Genomic DNA, 6,117 nt, shown 5'->3' with positions numbered 1-6,117 from the left:
CACCTTCAAACCTTCCATTTCCCCCCTTTATTTGGGGATCTCTGACAATCTAGTAAGAGAGCTTTTGGAGTGCTCAGCTGCAGGTCTACAAATGGGATAACGATATAGTCTTAAGAAATAAAAAAAGGAGTTCTGTATGCATCCTACTATTTGCACTGCAAATATATGCTATAAAAATTCCTTGCTAGATTCATTCTGCAGGACAAATATTTTCACAGAACTGTAACAAAATTAAGCCTTTAAACGCCTGATGCTGCATTCTTTGTGCAGTCCAAGCACCCACTGCAGTCAGGGAAGCGAATAGCTCTGTTCACACCAGATACTCATCTACAAGGACTGCTGTGCACATGCAAGAACTAACAACCCACAGAGATTTAGTATCTTTCACAAAATGCAATGTATGGTCTTCATGGGATTAAAGGGACAAAAGTCCAGGTTAGATGCCTTGGGATGGCACAGCAACAGCTCCTTGTTCTGGCTCTAGCATCCACAACATACCTCTAATGGGAATCTACCTTAGGACATTAACAAATAACATAATTACAGCCATGTGGCAAAAAGTCTCCACAAATGAATTCCCTCACTACAAGAATTCTAAATACTACACAGACTAAGTAACAAACTAGTCTATGAAATAATGTCTTAAAAAATATAAATATAATTACAAAATAGCTTAGTTAGTTTACTCTTTTCTGGATCTAAGCAGGAGTATAATTATGGAACAATCTTAGGAACAATTTAAAGAAAGGAAGAAAAAGCAAAGGTTCCTCAAAAAGAAACTGTCCTCAAGTCAGGGAAACTGGATAAGCTGAACAGCCTTTAAAACATTCCTACCTACATTCCTCAAATGTGGAGACTTAGCAAGATGAATTATGTAACGTGCTATCAAACTACTGTGCAGTATTTTCTACACTTCAGTCTTAGAAAGAGAGTCCAGATTTAAAGTTAATAAGAATAAGACTGAACTGGATTTGGGCTGTATGTTGACAGAGCAGGGTGAATTGATTTAAATCTTTGATAATTGATTTTAATCTTGTTTTGCATTTGTACTTTTTAATTATATTCCTAAAAAGTAGATTAATTGCTTGGTAAGAAATAAAACATGTATGTTTGCAAATAGATATAATGCTTACACTAAATTTGGTACTTTCTGCTAACCAGGGGGTAAATAAATGTGTGTACATATAGTGTAAGCAATTATATAGTTTAACATGTTTATTGCAAAATGTTTGCATTACGTTAAATGGTGAATGATGCATTTCTTATTTACCAGATGATTTTTTTTACTTGTGATTTGTGTCAAGTTTGATTTGGATGGAAAATGAAATTAAATTTAAAATGCACAAAAATGTTTTAAAATGAATAGATAAATAAAACTAGCTTAAATGTGCTGGATATATGAGAAAAAAGTAAGTATCAAAACTTGTTTGGCATTTTAAAATGATGAAACAAAGTATCTGTAGTTAGTGAACTGAACTGATTGTTTCTGGTCACTTTTGTCGATCTGGGCCCACATCCTTCAAAAATTTAGATTTAGCAGAGCTCGTCATCTCATACCTCATTTTTAATCATTGATTGGAAAAGGAAAAGAAGCTTTCCTGATTTTTCAATCACAGTTGGCTTCTCAACTTTGAAAGAGCTAGTAACTGAACTGAATGGGATGAATAAACTGAAAATAAAATATACCCTCTGCACCAGCAAAAGAGGCTACTGCTATGAAAAGCTGGTTTAGCACTTAAAATCTGGTTCCAGATGCTTAGCCAGTGATTTCCTCTAGGTCAGTGGTTTGACTTTCTTTAAAACTTTGGCAACAAACACGTACTGCCTGAACTTTAATTTAATTTAATGTAACCAATTAATAGATTTTAGTAAATTTATACTTAACACAGATTGTCAATTTCAATGTAATTTTAAATATTTTTTTAAAAATGTATTTAATTTAATAAATCTGATTTAAATAAATTTGATTTTTTTTTTTAAAATCACTGATTTTTCCACCCTGTTTGAGAGAGCATATGTACATAAGCTTGATAATTTTATGAATACCACTACGTAGTCCTGCATTCATGCCATCTGGGGCTGGGATTTTGTCAGATATCATATGTAAGCAATATTAGGCCTGGTCAATATTTGCATAGGAGACCACCATTTGCAGCCAAAGCAAACATCCAAGTGGTGGCAGAAGCGATATGGGTGATTTAGGAAGGGTGTTCTTCCTTCTGGGTCGGCGGCTGGGGCCTAAGCTCTAAGGGGCTGTGAAACTTGTCAGCCAGAGAGGCAAACTCAAGCTCAAGCCCCTGACCACTTTTAGTCACTGAAGGCCTGTGCATTTTTTGCCCAAGTGGAGGTGTTAGCCCTGGGGTCCTGGCTAAATTCCAACTCAGATTTACTTTGTCTTTTTAAATCCTCCCATGTGTATGAAATTTGTTTTTTCTTCACTACGAAAATTCAGCTGTCATATAATGGCTGCTGCATTCCACTCTGGCCAGTGATCCCTAGTCATACTAAATCTAAAGCATCTTGGAATCTTTCTGGATAAGAGGGTCCTATATAATGTACAGCATTAAATATATTGCTTACAGGATACAAAAGTAATTAGGATTCCTTTAAACAAACAGTATTTTAATACTAACTTATTATTACATTAAGAATTGAAATGCAGCAAAAGCACAGAAAAAAATTTAAAGGAAGGAAAGTTAAGTTCCTACAGATACTAGACACTGCAAGTTAAGATACAAATAATAATAAAACCCTGCTCACATAGGAATCCTAACTGATATCAGGGCCACATTATGCTAGGCACTATCTGAACAAAGGCTGAGACAGTCTCTGTCCTGAACAGTTTACAATTTAATAGAAAAGATAAAGATGGAGAGGGGAGAGATATAACATACTAGCAGAGCGAACAATATGATGTTCTGCAAGTGTCATGTTAGTGCCACAATATTCTTTTGGGGGTGGGGCAGAGGGTATTATTGGGAAGGAATCAGAGAGAGACAAAGGAAAGGAGAGAAGGCACTGAAGGGGGCAGGGATAAGTGAAGGGAGGAAAGGGGGGGAAGAAAGGGAGCGTGGGAGGCAGGTGGAATAAGGTTGAAGTAAAGAGACTGAAAGGAGGAAATGGACAGCTAATCAGCAAAGGGGAAAAACTTCTAGAGCATTTTGATTGAGGCATTTGAGGTTGTTAGTTAAGAGTGGTGGGCTCATATAGGATATACTATTAAGTGGACCATATTGCAAAGTGGTTTGGGCAGAAAACCGAATCAAACATTATGTACATTTGTCTTTTTGTTGTGTTTTACATGTTTTTAACATCTTAGATAGATGTCTTTAATACATTTAATGAAAGAGCCAGAAAGCCATGTCTCCTTTGCACAGGAATTGTTAATCAGTCCAAAGGAGGAATAGCTGTAACATATAGAACGATGGTAACTGATAATGGGGCATTAATGCAACAGATTCTGGCACTGTAACAGTTTTTCTCCAGCTCCCATTTGGCAGCAGACTTGGTTTCACATTAGAAGAGATTAAATGTATTCTGGAAAAGTCTATCAGAGTAGAAGATATGATTGTGTAGAGCTGGCAAAATAGGAAATGAGACAAGTCAAACAGCAAAAACATTTTAAAATAATAGCACTGTCTCAGTATTGAACTAATCCCAAAGAACTAGAAAATTAAAAAAGAACCAGGGAGAGAAAACATCTTACAGAGTTACATACAACAGATACGCTGATAGTTTTTCTGGAAGAAATTGAACCCTGCAGAAGAAAAGCAGTGGAATTACTAAATGGGCTAGCCTGGAAAAGTAAAGTAAAAGTTTAGAAAGTGTGGTACTTCTGAGTAGACATAGACCAAGTGTCTATCTCTATAGACTATTTAACAGAGCACAATTTTGTTTCCTAATTTAAAATTGATTGTTATGTAAATAGAATTTTTTATACCTTCCTCTGGTGATTCACAGTTTACTCTATCACTCTAAGAAGATACATAAAACAATGAAAATAGCTATTGTTGTACAGCAACTAGCAGATACTGTTTTCCAGAGCTGTGCATATTCATACACATATGATCATTGTAGTTTGCCCAAGTTCTGTTCCAGGGGAAATCCCCTTTCCCCCAAAAGATGAGAGGGGAATTCAGCCTTTATGGCTCATTCAATCATTGACCTTTCTGCAGACATTGCCAACAGAGAGACCAGTTAGTAATAAAGTTTTTTATTTTTTCCACCCTGATATCCACAGTGGGAACACTATTGTAACCCCCAGCTCTTTTGTTTCAGGCCACCATATAGACATCAAATGTGAACTGCTTTCAATGACTACCTCAGCTTCCTTTAACAGAGAAAACATATAATTTCAGGTGTAAGATGCTATCTGCTCTGAATCCTGAAATGTCAGAGAACAAACCTCAACTAATAGACAGCTGTAAGAAAAGCTGACAGTAGCAATAAATCCGAGCTGATGTTGCCAGATTTAGGATGTAATTCCATGTAGTTTATCAAGACCAGCAGCACAAACTTTCTCACCTAAAGTATACATAAAGTTAGTTGCTGTATTTGTGATGGGGCTAGGGTTAGACTCGGGCCTCTCCAATCAGCGGGCATAGCCAGTGCACTGAGGGTATTTGCAAAAAGAAGAAAGCAAAATAATGTGTTTCTTTAAAAAATGTAAGTAGGTTTTCATCATGACTGAAAAGGAATCAGTTGCCTTTTACAAACAAATATTAGGACATTTGTCACATCTCATTTCTAAATGAAGTTATTTTTCAAAAGTACTTTGGCATAAGAATGGATTCTTCATCAGTGTACAGTGACTATTGATCAAAACTCAAGTTGCACACAATGCCTTCCTTTCCTCCTTGATGATCTTACACGTTACTTACTAGACTCTCACCACATGATTTCCTAAGTTCCAGGGCAAGACAAATATGCAGGTACACAGGAAAAAAGGCAGTACTGTTCCTTGCCCATAGAAGGACTGGACACACAGCTATTAGCAGCAGCATTCCCAGCACGAAGTAGGTGCCGACACATTACTTTCACAGACAGGATGTGGCAAGAAAGCTAGAACAGTCTGGAATTTAAAGTGCAGAAGGCTACCATCAGACAAGCTTACTGCTCAGAATATCGCATAAAATTTGAATGATACATGCAACATGACTCAGCATCCGTCTCCCATTAACATTATAATTTAGTACTACACTAATATGATTCATCTGCTCTTAAAAAAAACAAAAAAAGTATGTAAGTGTTTTGAGAGAGATTGCCAAAGCTGAAGAAGTCTAAAATTAGATCTGTTCTGTTTGGTGAGCAATCAATCACATGCTTCTTGTGTGTCCCCTCTTCTCTGCCTGCCCCCTTTTACTGAACAGGCTAAGGATTCCAATGTGCAAGAAACAAACTGAGGAAGGTCGGCTCCTCATCAAACTTCAGATATAGAAAAGGAAAAACAATTCTAAAAAAACAACGAGGATCTGGTGGCACCTTAAAGACTAACAGATTTATCTGGGCATAAGCTTTCATGTGTAAAAAACCCACTTCTAACTCTACCACTACAGGGGAAAGGGATTGACTCAGGAAAAAAAGAGCAAGAAGATTTAATTTGACACTTTGAAGAATGTCCTTCTAATGTAAAGTTTCACTGTTGAACCCTAAAGAACCTGATTTGCACCACTTTATTTTGTTGTTCACAGATTACTACCACCAGGGCATGGTTCTCAGGAGACAGGTTTGGTGAAATTTTATTATATGCCACTCGCTTTGTGCTTTTTTTTATTACAAGTAAAAGTCAAATTCTTAAAAAAAAAGAAACTATTGAAAACTGGGTGCTACAGATGCTCATTATCTCCACCTAAAACAGGGGACACCAACAGATTACTGTCTTGGAAAAGAGGTATCTAGAACTACGTTAATAACTCACAAGAGTGTTCCTTAAATCCTGGATTATATTTCGGAATAAGATTTTCCTTGGCTGCCAGATGCTCATGCTCTTTACCTAACTGATTAATTTCCAAAGAGACACTTTGCAGAATCTGATGTTATATATATATATATATATATATATATATATACACACACACACACACACACACATATATATATACACAAACACACACACAT

The sequence above is a fragment of the Trachemys scripta genome, chromosome 19, assembly GCF_013100865.1.
Source record: "Trachemys scripta elegans isolate TJP31775 chromosome 19, CAS_Tse_1.0, whole genome shotgun sequence".
NCBI lineage: Eukaryota > Metazoa > Chordata > Testudines > Emydidae > Trachemys > Trachemys scripta.
The sequence above is the reverse complement of the archived record's forward strand: the minus strand, read 5'-3'. Positions refer to the sequence as shown.